This window comes from Bombina bombina, chromosome 6 (assembly GCF_027579735.1).
Source record: "Bombina bombina isolate aBomBom1 chromosome 6, aBomBom1.pri, whole genome shotgun sequence".
NCBI lineage: Eukaryota > Metazoa > Chordata > Amphibia > Anura > Bombinatoridae > Bombina > Bombina bombina.
This window is the reverse complement of record NC_069504.1, coordinates 1,156,050,015-1,156,068,673: the sequence shown is the minus strand read 5'-3', so window position 1 is coordinate 1,156,068,673 and position 18,659 is coordinate 1,156,050,015. Positions and strand designations below refer to the sequence as shown.

Sequence of the window (18,659 nt, the reverse complement as noted above, 5' to 3'; positions counted from 1 at the left end):
TGAGGCCACGATCTACTCGAAATTAGATCTAAAGGGCGCTTATAATCTTATTCGCATAAAGGAAGGGCACGAATGGAAAACTGCGTTCAGAACCCGCTATGGTCTTTTCCAGTATAACGTAATGCCCTTTGGTTTGAGCAATGCTCCCGCAACCTTCCAACATTTTATCAACGAGATTTTTCATGATCTAATGGATATCTGTGTCATCATATATCTAGATGATATTCTGATTTATTCGAAATCTCCCATAGCACATGAAAAACATGTTAGGTGGGTTCTTACTCGACTCAAGGAGCATAAGTTATATGCTAAGCTAGAAAAATGTGTTTTTCATGTCTCAAAAATAAAATTTTTGGGTTATATAATTACCCCAAACAAAATAGAAATGGATCCTGAAAAAGTATCCGCTATTAAAGACTGGCCTAAACCCACTACAGTAAAAGCATTACAGCGATTTATTGGTTTCGCAAATTATTACCGTAAATTTATAAAAAACTTCTCCTCAGTGATAAAACCATTAACACAATTAACTAGCATAAAACAGCGATTTAAGTGGTCTGAACAAGCCCAGAAGACTTTTGATAGTCTTAAGGAAATGTTCACAACAGCTCCAATACTAACACTGCCTAAATTTGATCAACAGTTCCTGTTGGAAGTTGATGCATCTAATACAGGCATAGGGGCTGTTCTTTCCCAACAAAATAAGGAGACAGGTGAAGTTCATCCCATTGCGTTCTATTCAAGAACGTTAACTTGTGCTGAAGCTAACTATAGTGTTGGAGACAAAGAACTCCTTGCTATTAAGTGTTCTCTAGAACAATGGAGACACCTACTAGAAGGATCAGTAATTCCATTCCTTATATATACTGATCATAAAAATTTAGAATACTTAAAAAAGAATAAGACTTTAACAGCAAGGCAAGCAAGATGGTCACTCTTTCTAGATCGCTTTAACTTTCTAATAACTTATAAACCTGGGAGTCAAAACACAAAGGCACATGCACTTTCACGTATTTATGAGTTACTTCCACATGAACAACCTAACTTCACTATTCCACCAGAAAAGATAATAGGTACTTTAACACCTTTAGAAGAAGAGATTTACAACGCTCTAAAACATGATTCAATACCATTACAAAATTGTTCCAAAGATCCTACTACAGGTCTTTTTTATCATGAAGAAAAGTTATACATACCTGAGAAAATAAGATCTTCCATTCTCACACATACCCATGATGACACCATATCTGGTCACCCAGGGATACAGAAAACCATTGAACTTACCCGTCGTAAGTTTTGGTGGCCAGGAATGAATAAATACATTTATGATTATGTCTCTAGGTGTGAGAATTGTGCTAGAAATAAAATTGAACATAAAAAACCCATAGGGTTACTTAGGCCTCTGCCCATTCCAGATAAACCATGGAGTACTATTGCCATGGATTTTATAGTTGAGTTACCTGCATCACAACAATATAACACTATCATGGTAGTAGTCGACCATTTAACAAGACTGGCTCATTTTATTCCACTTAAGGGATTACCAACTGCCATGACTACAGCTAAAGTATTTCTTGATCAGGTTGTAAGACTACATGGTTTACCCTCTAATATTATTACTGACAGGGGTACCCAATTCACCTCTTCGTTCTGGAGATCTTTGTGTAAATTACTGAAAATTGATCATCGCTACACTACTGCTTTTCATCCTCAGACAAATGGCTTGACAGAAAGACTCAACCAGACTATTGAACACTTTTTACGTTCTTATATTTCACATTTACAAGATGACTGGCTAATTTACCTTCCTATGGCTGAATTTACTCATAATAATTCATTCTGTTCCTCAACCAAAACATCCCCCTTCTTCGCAACTTATGGGTACCATCCTAATACTATAACCTTGTCCCACAAAACAGTAAATTCCCCTCCAGCTTTAGATTTTTCTTCCAAGCTTCAAGATCGATTAAGAGTATTGAAAAAACATCTAGCTGAAGCTAAGGAATACCAAAAGAAATACTATGATCGGAAACATTCAATTGGACCTGAATATAAAATAGGTGACCTAGTATTACTCTCTACTAAAAACCTCAAACTTCAGGTCCCTAGCAAGAAATTGGCTAACCAATTTCTGGGACCTTACCCTGTGGAGCAGGTAATAAATCCCAATGTGGTCAAACTCACGTTACCCAAGGACTACAAGTTTCATCCCACTTTTCATATTTCATTACTAAAACCTTTTGATTCAATGACACGTACGACAGTTGATCTTCCACCTCCTATCTCAGTGGATCTTCCAGAGGAATTTGAAGTTGAATCTATATTGGATTCTAGGATTCGACGACAAAGATTAGAATATCTTATCAGATGGAAGGGTTATGGTCCAGAGGATGATTCCTGGCATCTTCATTCGGAAGTTCATGCCCCTCGTCTGGTGAAGTCATTCCATCATCGTTACCCCCTTAAACCTGGTCTGGAATCCCCGGGGGTGATTCCCTGAGAAGGGGGGGATGTGATATCCCTTTATTTTATTTTTCTCTAAAGTTTGTGAGACAAATTTATTCACACATATCACATGCGCTTTATTTGAAGCGTTCAGCAGTTTCCTTCATTGGGTCGTAGCTTCAGAAGTGGGCAGCGATCCCATAGCACACTACCTGGACGATTTTCTCATTGTAGGGAGAGCAGGCTCCGATGATTGTTTATCCACAATGAACATCATGCGCAGCGTCATGAGACATTTCGGGGTGCCCCTGGCTGAGGACAAAACGCAAGGCCCCGCGTCCTGTTTAGTTTTCCTGGGAATCGAAATCGACACCCAGGCTAGGCTCTGTAGGTTGCCACCTGATAAAGTTCAGGGCATGCTTGAGGCGGTCAGAGCGGCAGTCTCTAATGCAGTTATTTCCCTGAAACAGTTACAATCCCTGTTAGGTTTGCTTAATTTCGCATGCAGAGTTATCCCCATGGGTCGGGTTTTTAACCGTAGACTGGAAAGACAGCTTAGTGGTAGGTCAAACCCGAAATCAAAGATAACCCTAGGGAGTGAATTGCTGGCTGACCTAGTAGTCTGGGAACAATTTCTCACGCGATTTAACGGGATTCGGGTCTGGCGTACCCCTCCCATGTCTAGCCTGTTACTGCACCTTTTCACTGACGCAGCTGGATCGCACGGTTACGGGGCCTATTTCCAGGGAGAGTGGAGCACGGAGCCCTGGCCGGAGTCCTGGGCCCCAGCGGGCCTTACTCGAAACCTAACTCTCCTGGAGCTATTCCCCGTGGTCTTGGCGGTCGAGCTGTGGGGTGAGAAGTTGTCGAACGGGACTGTTGTGTTCTGGACAGACAACACCAGTGTGTTTTTTGCGATCAATAACTTGTCAGCCACCTCAGCAAAGGTCATTACCTTGCTGCGCCACCTGGTGTTGCGCTGTCTGGACCTTAACATCCAGTTCCAGGCCCGTCATGTCCCGGGCGTTAACAATGTTGTAGCTGACGCCCTGTCACGATTCGAATGGGTGACATTTCGCCAGTTAGCCCCCAAAGCTGCAGCCGTGGGTTTACGCTGTCCTGATTTCCTTTGGCAGCTCGTCCTTCCTGGATAGCCTTACTGCCGTTGGTCCGCTCCTCCTTAGCACCATCCACTTGGCACGCCTATGCCCGCATGTGGTCTGAATGGGACAATTTCTGTGCGTCCAGGGGAGCCGATGCTGCTCAGGGGTCTAGGGACACCTTACATGATTGGCTGGTGAGTTTGCATGCCTCTGGGGCCCGTCAGGGGGCAATACAATCCAAATTGGCCACCCTCTCATTTTTCTATAGGGCATTAGCCATTCCTGACCCAACCAATTCCTTTTTTATTAGACAGGTGATCAAGGGTTGGGGCAGATCGCAGCAGCGGAAAATAGACACGCGCGAACCCATTACCCGCGACCGCCTGGAGCGATAGCTCTTGGCGCTCGACGTGGTCTGTAGATCAGATTTTGAAGCTCTACTCTTCAAAACTGCGTTTAATCTGGCCTTTGCCGCCGCTCTTACAGTTAGTGAGGTAGTAGCACCCTCCAAGCAGGCGTCAGGGGCAGGAATACAACTGCAGCATATTAGAGCTGCCCCTGATTCCTTACTTCTTTTCCTGCCGCGATCAAAGACAGATCAGGAGGGAAAGGGAACCTGGATCCCCGTTCACCCTCAGGTGAACAGCGCATGCTGCCCGGTTAACTGCGTTAACCTTTACCTGGCTCAAAGGCCGCCTGGCCCAGGACAATTTCTGGTCCATGCGGACGGCCGACCCCTTTCCAAATTTCAGTTCGGTAGGGTCCTAAAATTGGTGGCAGTCCAGGCGGGGCTGGACGCTAGCAGACTGGCCCTGCACTCTTTTCGCATAGGGGCCGCGACTAACGCTGCGCAAGCGGGCTCCTCGTGCGAGGACATAAAACGTATTGGGCGTTGGCGGTCCAATTGTTTCAGAACCTATGTCCGTCCAATTGTTTAATGTTTAGATGTTAATTCAGGATACTAAAATGTTTGTCTCCACAGGCACTACCCCCGGAGTGAAGCGAATCTGGATTGTGGGCCACTCCTTTGTCCACTGGGCCTCCCTACGCTGTGCGTCCCTCCCAATTGGCTAATCCCTAGGTCTCCCTCCCAACAAGGCATCCGTTAGGTGGTTGGGTGATAGGGGGATGTGCTGGCCCCAATTAGCAGGAACCATATCTGAGGCCCTGGTATGCTGGGGGAAGCCTCACATTATTATTCTTCACCTAGGGGGTAACGATGTGGGGGCCATACCAGTTTTACAGTTGATCAAGGTTATGCAGGCAGACATTGGGTGGCTAAGAGTACGCATCCCGGGGGTCATGATAGGGTGGTCCCATATAATACCCCGTCTCCACTGGAGGCATATGTCGGCCCATACGGCGGCATACCGGGTTAGGAAGAAGATCAATGCGTCTTTAGCGAAAACCGTCACTGGGTCAGGTGGCTTTGTGGTACGGCACGAAGCCATTTCGGCTGATAGAACCGAGCTATATAGAAGGGATAAAGTTCACCTTTCAGATGTGGGGCTGGATTTATTCATAGGGGACATTCAGAGAGCTCTGTTACCCCTCCTGTAAATCGGGTTGTGGGTTGGCGGCAAGGGTACCATTAAAATGCTTCCTTGTGGCGGGAGATCCTCGGTCCGGTTGCGCAGGAGAAGGTCGCTAGGGGTGAGTGATGACCAGACTTCCGGGGAGGAGGGTAGGCCCTCACGTGCACGTGACGGTAACCCTCCTTCCTCCCTTTTGAGGGATGGTCACGTGATCTCTGCAACCCCTCAGCGTCATCTCCTTAGGGCAGAGACCCCTCTGCTGCTGTTCCCGTTGGGCCGGTGATCTCCTGCTGTTCTGGGTAGCTGATCTCTATGCCGCCATATATATTTTCAGTTCTATCAGTTCTATCTAGTTTGTTAGGTTAATAAAATTTTATGGCCTGTGACGGTCACAAAATTTTCCCATAAAAAGTTTGTCTGTCGTTATTTCGCACTACATTCTCATGTACATAGTTATTTATTAAGTTATGTTAAATCCTCTCCTCTGTGAAGAAGGATCCGGTAAGCATTTAATCCCTTAATGCAGTGTAGGGCTTAGTATAAGCCTGGAGCAGTCTAAGGGTTAAGGCTGTAGGAGAGTGGGTTAGAAGAGAGAGGGAAGGTGCTGGGTGCAACATTGTTGCAATTTAGGGTAGGCCCCTCCTTACCAGTAGATAAGCCAAGTTCTCCCCTTGCAACTTCCTCTTCTTCTCCGGATCCTGGCTGAAGCAGTTTTTCCCCTCCCTCCCTTCCCCTTTTGTAATGTTTTAATGATGTTGTATTTGCGACGGCACCTTAAGGGCAGGGCTATGGCTACTCACCCTAGGCCCAATAAGCCATTACTGTAGGATATGGATCTCCTCTCCCTGTTATGCGGTTTACACGGCTTGGTAACAGGGAATCCTTATCTAGGTGGAAGATCTTCTTTCACCCTGGCGGCGGGAGATCCTCGGTCCGGTTGCGCAGGAGAAGGTCGCTAGGGGTGAGTGATGACCAGACTTCCGGGGAGGAGGGTAGGCCCTCACGTGCACGTGACGGTAACCCTCCTTCCTCCCTTTTGAGGGATGGTCACGTGATCTCTGCAACCCCTCAGCGTCATCTCCTTAGGGCAGAGACCCCTCTGCTGCTGTTCCCGTTGGGCCGGTGATCTCCTGCTGTTCTGGGTAGCTGATCTCTATGCCGCCATATATATTTTCAGTTCTATCAGTTCTATCTAGTTTGTTAGGTTAATAAAATTTTATGGCCTGTGACGGTCACAAAATTTTCCCATAAAAAGTTTGTCTGTCGTTATTTCGCACTACATTCTCATGTACATAGTTATTTATTAAGTTATGTTAAATCCTCTCCTCTGTGAAGAAGGATCCGGTAAGCATTTAATCCCTTAGTGAAACTAAAAAATTTATGTCAAATTCTGACTACATATCCAAAATTATTTTAACATCTAAGAATTTCACAAGAAAAGCATCGATGGATCTCACTCCCCAATTAATTTAAAAAAGATAGTTTAATTTAATATTCTCTGAATCAGTGGATTTTCCAAAATTAATGCATAATTTGATCTTATGCATGTGCTTGTCAAATAGACAACTACCAGTCATGGGAGTCAAATTGTTTTTTATTGACAGATTATATGGATATTTATTATAATCTGTTCAAAAGAGGGTATTTAATAATAAAATGTTGATTATTACCATTTAAAAATAAAAAGTTTTTTTAACAAAAACAAAAACAAAAAAATATTCCTGGAAGTCATCAGATGACAATCTGAAATGAAAAAACAAAATTTTACAAAGTTAATACACACGTTGTCAAATATTCATAAAATACATTTACAATCATCTTGTGTCTATGCTCTAACTTTGTGCATAATTTTATCAAGATATTTATTAATTAAATTTTTTGATTAAAAACCAAACAAACCATACACCATTATATTATGTAAAAAAAAGTAAATTTAAATATCAGAATTTCTAATTATACATAATAATGTATATCACATTTCAATAATAAATATATATGTATGCTGAACATAAATGTAATATTTAATGTCCATTCAAATACCTCTATATCAACTATAATATGTATTCCTTTTTCTGATTGTGATCCCTAAATATCTAATTATGAACTAAGTATGACTAATGTATGTAAGCTACTAATATTCGACATTCTTGCTGTGATTCTTAACTAGCATGCATTGGTAAACCAACCTGGATAATGCATGGTCTTTGAAAGTCAATTCAGGGGTAAACAGTTGATCTTCAATAGGTGTCTTATTCATCAGTTCAAAAATAGAGGACTGTGAAATACCATCTAAAAATTAGAAAATAATCTAAGTGTCTGATTGTGATCCCTAAATATCTAATTAGGAACAAAGTATGACTAATGTATGTAAGCTACTAATATTCGACATTCTTGCTGTGATTCTTAACTAGCATGCATTGGTAAACCAACCTGGATAATGCATGGTCTTTGAAAGTCAATTCAGGGGTAAACAGTTGATCTTCAATAGGTGTCTTATTCATCAGTTCAAAAATAGAGGACTGTGAAATACCATCTAAAAATTAGAAAATAATCTAAGTGTCTGATTGTGATCCCTAAATATCTAATTAGGAACAAAGTATGACTAATGTATGTAAGCTACTAATATTCGACATTCTTGCTGTGATTCTTAACTAGCATGCATTGGTAAACCAACCAGGATAATGCATGGTCTTTGAAAGTCAATTCAGGGGTAAACAGTTGATCTTCAATAGGTGTCTTATTCATCATTTCAAAAATAGAGGACTGTGAAATAACATCTAAAAATTAGAAAATAATCTAAGTGTCTGATTGTGATCCCTAAATATCTAATTAGGAACAAAGTATGACTAATGTATGTAAGCTACTAATATTCGACATTCTTGCTGTGATTCTTAACTAGCATGCATTGGTAAACCAACCTGGATAATGCATGGTCTTTGAAAGTCAATTCAGGGGTAAACAGTTGATCTTCAATAGGTGTCTTATTCATCAGTTCAAAAATAGAGGACTGTGAAATACCATCTAAAAATTAGAAAATAATCTAAGTGTCTGATTGTGATCCCTAAATATCTAATTAGGAACAAAGTATGACTAATGTATGTAAGCTACTAATATTCGACATTCTTGCTGTGATTCTTAACTAGCATGCATTGGTAAACCAACCTGGATAATGCATGGTCTTTGAAAGTCAATTCAGGGGTAAACAGTTGATCTTCAATATGTGTCTTATTCATCAGTTCAAAAATAGAGGACTGTGAAATACCATCTAAAAATTAGAAAATAATCTAAGTGTCTCCAATAGGATGCCTCCACAGCCTTATTCTATCAAATAGTTGGCACTTACCATGTGAACATGTCTTTGTATGGTTTTCAAGGTCAGCAGATTTGAAAGATAATGCCAGACATGATCCCATTGGTATTCTTCAATTTCAATCTTGTCTTTTTCCACTGTCAGTCTGGGAATTCTTCACTGTCATTCTTCGAATTCTTCCCTTTCAGTCTTTACATGAAGTCATCTCCCTAATGGCATAATTTTTTTTTTTTAAATTACTACTACAAGTGTGTGAATCAGTTCTGTACCCCTCTCCCACCCCCCATTTCTGAATCAATTTCTGTCACTAGCTTACTAAGCGTGTGTAGCATCTTGTGTTATGTTCTATCAAGTGTGAAGATGAGTCATATTGAGCAGAACGAACCTCTAATGTGTGACATTGAACCATAGTCATGCTAGAGGATAGTTATGCTAGAGGATCCCTTTCTGAGTATTTAAATTTTAAGTAATGTGTAAACTAAATACTAGTTTAGAAAATGTTTGCCATATGATGTATTTGTGTACAATTCATGCCAGCAACAGTCCATACATTTATACTTACCAGCTGATGTCCTCTTTAAAAACCAGGTGTCAAAGACTCGCTACAGGACCCAATGACCAGAGCATCACCTATATTAATAAATGAAACACATTTATAGCATTTGATGAACAATCATAACATGTTTGCACAATTTTCTACTTGTCATTTCCCTAGAGTTCACATCTATTGACAATACTCCAGTCTAACTTCTATTATTTAACGTCTAAAGTGGCGGTTGATGATGTCTGCTCTGACATTGAGCCCCTTGTCCCGGAATGGCCCCTCTAGAACAGGATTATCCTCCTCATCTCTGAGGAGGTTTCGGTGCACCTGGACGCCCTGCAGCATCCCAGCCCGCTGTGCAATATTATGCAGGACACTACAGGCTATAACGATCTTAGCCACCTTCTTTGGGTTGAACTGGAGGGCTCCTCCCGACCTGTCAAGGCACCTGAACCTCATCTTCAGGAGCCCGAACATTTGTTCAACCACTGCCCTGGTTCTCTTATGAGCCCTATTGTAGCGCTCCTCAGACACATCAGTCGGGCTACGCAAGGGGGTAATAAGCCAAGGCCGGCTCATGTACCCAGAATCACCTATAAATTATGAACAGAACATAATTCAAAATGAATCCTCAAAATAGTATTTGGAGTCCAATAAAAGTTTTTGTACACGATAATCCACTAACAAATGTTTATTTTTTAAAAGAATAATCTAGTTCAATATTATTCTCTATCTTCCCATTTCAGCTAAGACATGCTAAATATGCGTATTTCTCCTAAACCAGACCTTGTGTAAAATGGCAACTAAATGGTTACATTGCATTCTCTATCTGAGCATTTAAGGTAAGACATGCTACATATCTGCATTGAACTAAAACTAGACATTAGCGGAAAGAGACAATGACATGGTTAAATTGCATTAGCTAATATCTTCCCATTTCAGCTAAGACATGCTACATATGCGTATTTCTCCTAAACCAGACCTTGTGTAAAATGGCAGCTAAATGGTTACATTGCATTCTCTATCTGAGCATTTAAGGTAAGACATGCTACATATCTGCATTGAACTAAAACTAGACATTAGGGGAAAGAGACAATGACAAGGTTAAATTGCATTAGCTAATATCTTCCCATTTCAGCTAAGACATGCTACATATGCGTATTTCTCCTAAACCAGACCTTGTGTAAAATGGCAACTAAATGGTTACATTGCATTCTCTATCTGAGCATTTAAGGTAAGACATGCTACATATCTGCATTGAACTAAAACTAGACATTAGCGGAAAGAGACAATGACATGGTTAAATTGCATTAGCTAATATCTTCCCATTTCAGCTAAGACATGCTACATATGCGTATTTCTCCTAAACCAGACCTTGTGTAAAATGGCAACTAAATGGTTACATTGCATTCTCTATCTGAGCATTTAAGGTAAGACATGCTACATATCTGCATTGAACTAAAACTAGACATTTGCGGGAAAAAAAAATGGTTAAATTGCATCCTATAGCTGAACATTACGCTAACATTTTAAAACTACAGTGGCAATTGTCAAACTAATTAACCATGTTGTGCACAAATACTCACCAACGAGATAACCAGGGGGCATTTGTCTTTCCTCAAACGGTCTCCACAGGGACGACTGAGCGAGGATGCGGGCATCATGACAAGATCCTCCAAAATTCGCACACACATGCATAATCCTCATCTGTGCGTCACAAACATACTGCACGTTGAGGCTATGAAAATGTTTGCGATTTCTGAAGGGCAAGTCATCAATTGGAGCATGCAGCGCAATGTGGGTACAATCTATGGCTCCCAAGACATTGGGCAATTGAGCAATAGCAAAGAATTCCCGCTTCAGGCGCCTCCAATCACCATCATTCTGTGGGAATCCTATGTATTACTATATTTATTTTTCAGATTTAATAATTTTTCATCAAAATACAAAGGATCAAAGTTGCGAGATCTCGGGTGTTAGAAAAAAAAACAACACAAATCCATTTTGCCATTGACTTACATTGACACATGGGAAAAGACCCTCATGTCCCTTCTCATGTCCCTTCTCATATCCCTTCTTATGTCCCTTTTCATGTCACATCTCATGTCCCTTCTCATGTCCCTTCTCATGTCACATCTCATATCCCTTCTCATGTCCCTTCTCATGTCACATCTCATATCCCTTCTCATGTCCCTTTTCATGTCACATCTCATATCCCTTCTCATGTCACATCTCATATCCCTTCTCATGTCCCTTTTCATGTCACATCTCATATCCCTTCTCATGTCACATCTCATATCCCTTCTCATGTCCCTTCTCATGTCACATCTCATATCCCTTCTCATGTCCCTTCTCATGTCACATCTCTTATCCCTTCTCATGTCCCTTTTCATGTCCCTTCTCATGTCACATCTCATGTCACATATAATGTCACATCTCATATCCCTTCTCATGTTACATCTCATGTCCCTTCTCATGTCACATCTCATATCCCTTCTCATGTCACATCTCATATCCCTTCTCATGTCCCTTCTCATGTCCCATCTCATATCGCTACTCATGTCCCTTCTCATGTCCCTTCTCATGTCCCATCTCATATCGCTACTCATGTCCCTTCTCATGTCCCTTCTCATGTCACTTCTCATGTCCCTTCTCATGTCCCTTCTCATGTCCCTTCTCATGTCACTTCTCATGTCCCTTCTCATGTCACATCTCATATCCCTTCTTATGTCCCTTCTCATGTCACATCTCATATCCCTTCTCATGTCACTTCTCATGTCCCTTCTCATGTCACTTCTCATGACCCTTCTCATGTCCCTTCTCATATCCCTTCTCATGTCACATCTCATATCCCTTCTCATGTCACTTCTCATGTCCCTTCTCATTTCACTTCTCATGTCACATCTCATATCCCTTCTCATGTCACTTCTCATGTCCCTTCTCATGTCCCTTCTCATGTCCCTTCTCATGACCCTTCTCATGTCCCTTCTCATGTCCCTTCTCATGTCCCATCTCATATCGCTACTCATATCCCTTCTCATGTCCCTTCTCATGTCACATCTCATATCGCTTCTCATGTCACTTCTCATGTCCCTTCTCATGTCACTTCTCATGACCCTTTTTATGTCCCTTCTCATATCCCTTCTCATGTCACATCTCATATCCCTTCTCATGTCACTTCTCATGTCCCTTCTCATGTCACTTCTCATGTCACATCTCATATCCCTTCTCATGTCCCTTCTCATGTCCCTTCTCATGTCCCTTCTCATGTCCCTTCTCATGACCCTTCTCATGTCCCTTCTCATGTCCCTTCTCATGTCCCATCTCATATCGCTACTCATATCCCTTTTCATGTCCCTTCTTATGTCACATCTCATATCCCTTCTCATGTCCCTTCTCATGTCACATCTCATATCCCTTCTCAAGTCACATCTCATATCCCTTCTCATGTCACTTCTCATGTCACATCTCATATCCCTTCTCATGTCCCTTCTCATGTCACATCTCATATCCCTTCTCATGTCCCTTCTAATGTCCCTTCTCATGTCACATCTCATATCCCTTCTCATGTCCCTTCTAATGTCCCTTCTCATGTCACATCTCATATCCCTTCTCCCTCAACTGAGCGAGGATGCGGGCATCATGACAAGATCCTCCAAAATTCGCACACACATGCATAATCCTCATCTGTGCGTCACAAACATACTGCACGTTGAGGCTATGAAAATGTTTGCGATTTCTGAAGGGCAAGTCATCAATTGGAGCACGCAGCGCAATGTGGGTACAATCTATGGCTCCCAGGACATTGGGCAATTGAGCAATAGCAAAGAATTCCCGCTTCAGGCGCCTCCAATCACCATCATTCTGTGGGAATCCTATGTATTACTATATTTATTTTTCAGATTTAATATTTTTTTCATCAAAATACAAAGGATCAAAGTTGCGAGATCTCGGGTGTTAGAAAAAAAAACAACACAAATCCATTTTGCCATTGACTTACATTGACACATGGGAAAAGACCCTCATGTCCCTTCTCATGTCCCTTCTCATATCCCTTCTTATGTCCCTTTTCATGTCACATCTCATGTCCCTTCTCATGTCCCTTCTCATGTCACATCTCATATCCCTTCTCATGTCCCTTCTCATGTCACATCTCATATCCCTTCTCATGTCCCTTTTCATGTCACATCTCATATCCCTTCTCATGTCACATCTCATATCCCTTCTCATGTCCCTTCTCATGTCACATCTCATATCCCTTCTCATGTCCCTTTTCATGTCCCTTCTCATGTCACATCTCTTATCCCTTCTCATGTCCCTTTTCATGTCCCTTCTCATGTCTCTTCTCATGTCACATCTCATGTCACATATAATGTCACATCTCATATCCCTTCTCATGTTACATCTCATGTCCCTTCTCATGTCACATCTCATATCCCTTCTCATGTCACATCTCATATCCCTTCTTATGTCCCTTCTCATGTCCCTTCTCATGTCCCATCTCATATCGCTACTCATGTCCCTTCTCATGTCCCTTCTCATGTCCCTTCTCATGTCCCATCTCATATCACTACTCATGTCCCTTCTCATGTCCCTTCTCATGTCACTTCTCATGTCCCTTCTCATGTCCCTTCTCATGTCACTTCTCATGTCCCTTCTCATGTCCCTTCTCATGTCACATCTCATATCCCTTCTTATGTCCCTTCTCATGTCACATCTCATATCCCTTCTCATGTCACTTCTCATGTCCCTTCTCATGTCACTTCTCATGACCCTTCTCATGTCCCTTCTCATATCCCTTCTCATGTCACATCTCATATCCCTTCTCATGTCACTTCTCATGTCCCTTCTCATGTCACTTCTCATGTCACATCTCATATCCCTTCTCATGTCACTTCTCATGTCCTTTCTCATGTCACTTCTCATGTCCCTTCTCATGACCCTTCTCATGTCCCTTCTCATGTCCCTTCTCATGTCCCATCTCATATCGCTACTCATATCCCTTCTCATGTCCCTTCTCATGTCACATCTCATATCGCTTCTCATGTCACTTCTCATGTCCCTTCTCATGTCACTTCTCATGACCCTTCTCATGTCCCTTCTCATATCCCTTCTCATGTCACATCTCATATCCCTTCTCATGTCACTTCTCATGTCCCTTCTTATGTCACTTCTCATGTCACATCTCATATCCCTTCTCATGTCACTTCTCATGTCCCTTCTCATGTCACTTCTCATGTCCCTTCTCATGACCCTTCTCATGTCCCTTATCATGTCCCTTCTCATGTCCCATCTCATATCGCTACTCATATCCCTTTTCATGTCCCTTCTTATGTCACATCTCATATCCCTTCTCATGTCCCTTCTCATGTCACATCTCATATCCCTTCTCATGTCACATCTCATATCCCTTCTCATGTCACTTCTCATGTCACATCTCATATCCCTTCTCATGTCCCTTCTCATGTCACATCTCATATCCCTTCTCATGTCCCTTCTAATGTCCCTTCTCATGTCACATCTCATATCCCTTCTCATGTCCCTTCTAATGTCCCTTCTCATGTCACATCTCATATCCCTTCTCATGTCACATCTCATATCCCTTCTCATGTCACTTCTCATGTCACATCTCATATCCCTTCTCATGTCCCTTCTCATGTCACATCTCATATCCCTTCTCATGTCCCTTCTAATGTCCCTTCTCATGTCACATCTCATATCCCTTCTCATGTCCCTTCTCATGTCACATCTCATATCCCTTCTCATGTCCCTTCCAATGTCCCTTCTCAAGTCACATCTCATATCCCTTCTCATGTCCCTTCTCATGTCACATCTCATATCCCTTCTCATGTCCCTTTTCATGTCACATCTCATATCCCTTCTCATGTCACATCTCATATCCCTTCTCATGTCCCTTCTCATGTCACATCTCATATCCCTTCTCATGTCCCTTTTCATGTCCATTCTCATGTCACATCTCTTATCCCTTCTCATGTCCCTTTTCATGTCACATCTCATATCCCTTCTCATGTCACATCTCATATCCCTTCTCATGTCCCTTCTCATGTCACATCTCATATCCCTTCTCATGTCCCTTTTCATGTCCATTCTCATGTCACATCTCATATCCCTTCTCATGTCACTTCTCATGTCCCTTCTCATGTCACATCTCATGTCACATATAATGTCACATCTCATATCCCTTTTCATGTTACATCTCAGGTCCCTTCTAATGTCACATCTCATATCCCTTCTCATGTCACATCTCATATCCCTTCTTATGTCCCTTCTCATGTCCCTTCTCATGTCCCTTCTCATGTCCCATCTCATATCGCTACTCATGTCCCTTCTCATGTCCCTTCTCATGTCCCTTCTCATGTCCCATCTCATATCGCTACTCATGTCCCTTCTCATGTCACTTCTCATGTCCCTTCTCATGTCCCTTCTCATGTCACTTCTCATGTCCCTTCTCATGTCCCTTCTCATGTCACATCTCATATCCCTTCTTATGTCCCTTCTCATGTCACATCTCATATCCCTTCTCATGTCACTTCTCATGTCCCTTCTCATGTCACTTCTCATGACCCTTCTCATGTCCCTTCTCATATCCCTTCTCATGTCACATCTCATATCCCTTCTCATGTCACTTCTCATGTCCCTTCTCATGTCACTTCTCATGTCACATCTCATATCCCTTCTCATGTCACTTCTCATGTCCCTTCTCATGTCACTTCTCATGTCCCTTCTCATGTCACTTCTCATGTCACATCTCATATCCCTTCTCATGTCACTTCTCATGTTCCTTCTCATGTCACTTCTCATGTCCCTTCTCATGACCCTTCTCATGTCCCTTCTCATGTCCCATCTCATATCGCTACTCATATCCCTTCTCATGTCACATCTCATATCCCTTCTCATGTCACTTCTCATGTCCCTTCTCATGTCACTTCTCATGACCCTTCTCATGTCCCTTCTCATATCCCTTCTCATGTCACATCTCATATCCCTTCTCATGTCACTTCTCATGTCCCTTCTCATGTCACTTCTCATGTCACATCTCATATCCCTTCTCATGTCACTTCTCATGTCCCTTCTCATGTGACTTCTCATGTCCCTTCTCATGACCCTTCTCATGTCCCTTCTCATGTCCCTTCTCATGTCCCATCTCATATCGCTACTCATATCCCTTTTCATGTCCCTTCTTATGTCACATCTCATATCCCTTCTCATGTCCCTTCTCATGTCACATCTCATATCCCTTCTCATGTCCCTTTTCATGTCCCTTCTCATGTCACATCTCTTATCCCTTCTCATGTCCCTTTTCATGTCCCTTCTCATGTCTCTTCTCATGTCACATCTCATGTCACATATAATGTCACATCTCATATCCCTTCTCATGTTACATCTCATGTCCCTTCTCATGTCACATCTCATATCCCTTCTCATGTCACATCTCATATCCCTTCTTATGTCCCTTCTCATGTCCCTTCTCATGTCCCATCTCATATCGCTACTCATGTCCCTTCTCATGTCCCTTCTCATGTCCCTTCTCATGTCCCATCTCATATCACTACTCATGTCCCTTCTCATGTCCCTTCTCATGTCACTTCTCATGTCCCTTCTCATGTCCCTTCTCATGTCACTTCTCATGTCCCTTCTCATGTCCCTTCTCATGTCACATCTCATATCCCTTCTTATGTCCCTTCTCATGTCACATCTCATATCCCTTCTCATGTCACTTCTCATGTCCCTTCTCATGTCACTTCTCATGACCCTTCTCATGTCCCTTCTCATATCCCTTCTCATGTCACATCTCATATCCCTTCTCATGTCACTTCTCATGTCCCTTCTCATGTCACTTCTCATGTCACATCTCATATCCCTTCTCATGTCACTTCTCATGTCCTTTCTCATGTCACTTCTCATGTCCCTTCTCATGACCCTTCTCATGTCCCTTCTCATGTCCCTTCTCATGTCCCATCTCATATCGCTACTCATGTCCCTTCTCAAGTCTCATGTCCCTTCTAATGTCCCTTCTCATGTCACATCTCATATCCCTTCTCATGTCACATCTCATATCCCTTCTCATGTCACTTCTCATGTCACATCTCATATCCCTTCTCATGTCCCTTCTCATGTCCCTTCTCATGTCACATCTCATATCCCTTCTCATGTCACTTCTCATGTCACATCTCATATCCCTTCTCATGTCCCTTCTCATGTCACATCTCATATCCCTTCTCATGTCCCTTCTAATGTCCCTTCTCATGTCACATCTCATATCCCTTCTCATGTCCCTTCTCATGTCACATCTCATATCCCTTCTCATGTCCCTTCCAATGTCCCTTCTCATGTCACATCTCATATCCCTTCTCATGTCCCTTCTCATGTCACATCTCATATCCCTTCTCATGTCCCTTTTCATGTCACATCTCATATCCCTTCTCATGTCACATCTCATATCCCTTCTCATGTCCCTTCTCATGTCACATCTCATATCCCTTCTCATGTCCCTTTTCATGTCCCTTCTCATGTCACATCTCTTATCCCTTCTCATGTCCCTTTTCATGTCCCTTCTCATGTCTCTTCTCATGTCACATATCATGTCACATATAATGTCACATCTCATATCCCTTCTCATGTTACATCTCATGTCCCTTCTCATGTCACATCTCATATCCCTTCTTATGTCCCTTCTCATGTCCCTTCTTATGTCCCTTCTCATGTCCCATCTCATATCGCTACTCATGTCCCTTCTCATGTCCCTTCTCATGTCCCATCTCATATCGCTACTCAGGTCCCTTCTCATGTCCCTTCTCATGTCACTTCTCATGTCCCTTCTCATGTCCCTTCTCATGTCACTTCTCATGTCCCTTCTCATGTCACATCTCATATCCCTTCTTATGTCCCTTCTCATGTCACATCTCATATCCCTTCTCATGTCACTTCTCATGTCCCTTCTCATGTCACTTCTCATGACCCTTCTCATGTCCCTTCTCATATCCCTTCTCATGTCACATCTCATATCCCTTCTCATGTCACTTCTCATGTCCCTTCTCATGTCACTTCTCATGTCACATCTCATATCCCTTCTCATGTCACTTCTCATGTCCCTTCTCATGTCACTTCTCATGTCCCTTCTCATGACCCTTCTCATGTCCCTTCTCATGTCCCTTCTCATGTCCCATCTCATATCGCTACTCATATCCCTTCTCATGTCCCTTCTCATGTCACATCTCATATCCCTTCTCATGTCACTTCTCATGTCCCTTCTCATGTCACTTCTCATGACCCTTCTCATGTCCCTTCTCATATCCCTTCTCATGTCACATCTCATATCCCTTCTCATGTCACTTCTCATGTCCCTTCTCATGTCACTTCTCATGTCACATCTCATATCCCTTCTCATGTCACTTCTCATGTCCCTTCTCATGTCACTTCTCATGTCCCTTCTCATGACCCTTCTCATGTCCCTTCTCATGTCCCTTCTCATGTCCCATCTCATATCGCTACTCATATCCCTTTTCATGTCCATTCTTATGTCACATCTCATATCCCTTCTCATGTCCCTTCTCATGTCACATCTCATATCCCTTCTCATGTCACATCTCATATCCCTTATCATGTCACTTCTCATGTCACATCTCATATCCCTTCTCATGTCCCTTCTCATGTCACATCTCATATCCCTTCTCATGTCCCTTCTAATGTCCCTTCTCATG

General features: G+C 42.3%; 1 long non-coding RNA gene across 1 annotated transcript; it reads right to left on the bottom strand.

Annotated features, from left to right (window-relative positions):
- Positions 1-8,017: 8,017 nt before the first annotated feature.
- Positions 8,018-9,749, bottom strand: LOC128662491 (uncharacterized). The gene is made up of 4 exons (XR_008402791.1): positions 8,956-9,749; positions 8,427-8,602; positions 8,246-8,348; positions 8,018-8,104 (listed from the first exon to the last, which is right to left on the bottom strand). It is a non-coding gene; the product is annotated as an uncharacterized LOC128662491 (long non-coding RNA).
- Positions 9,750-18,659: the final 8,910 nt, after the last annotated feature.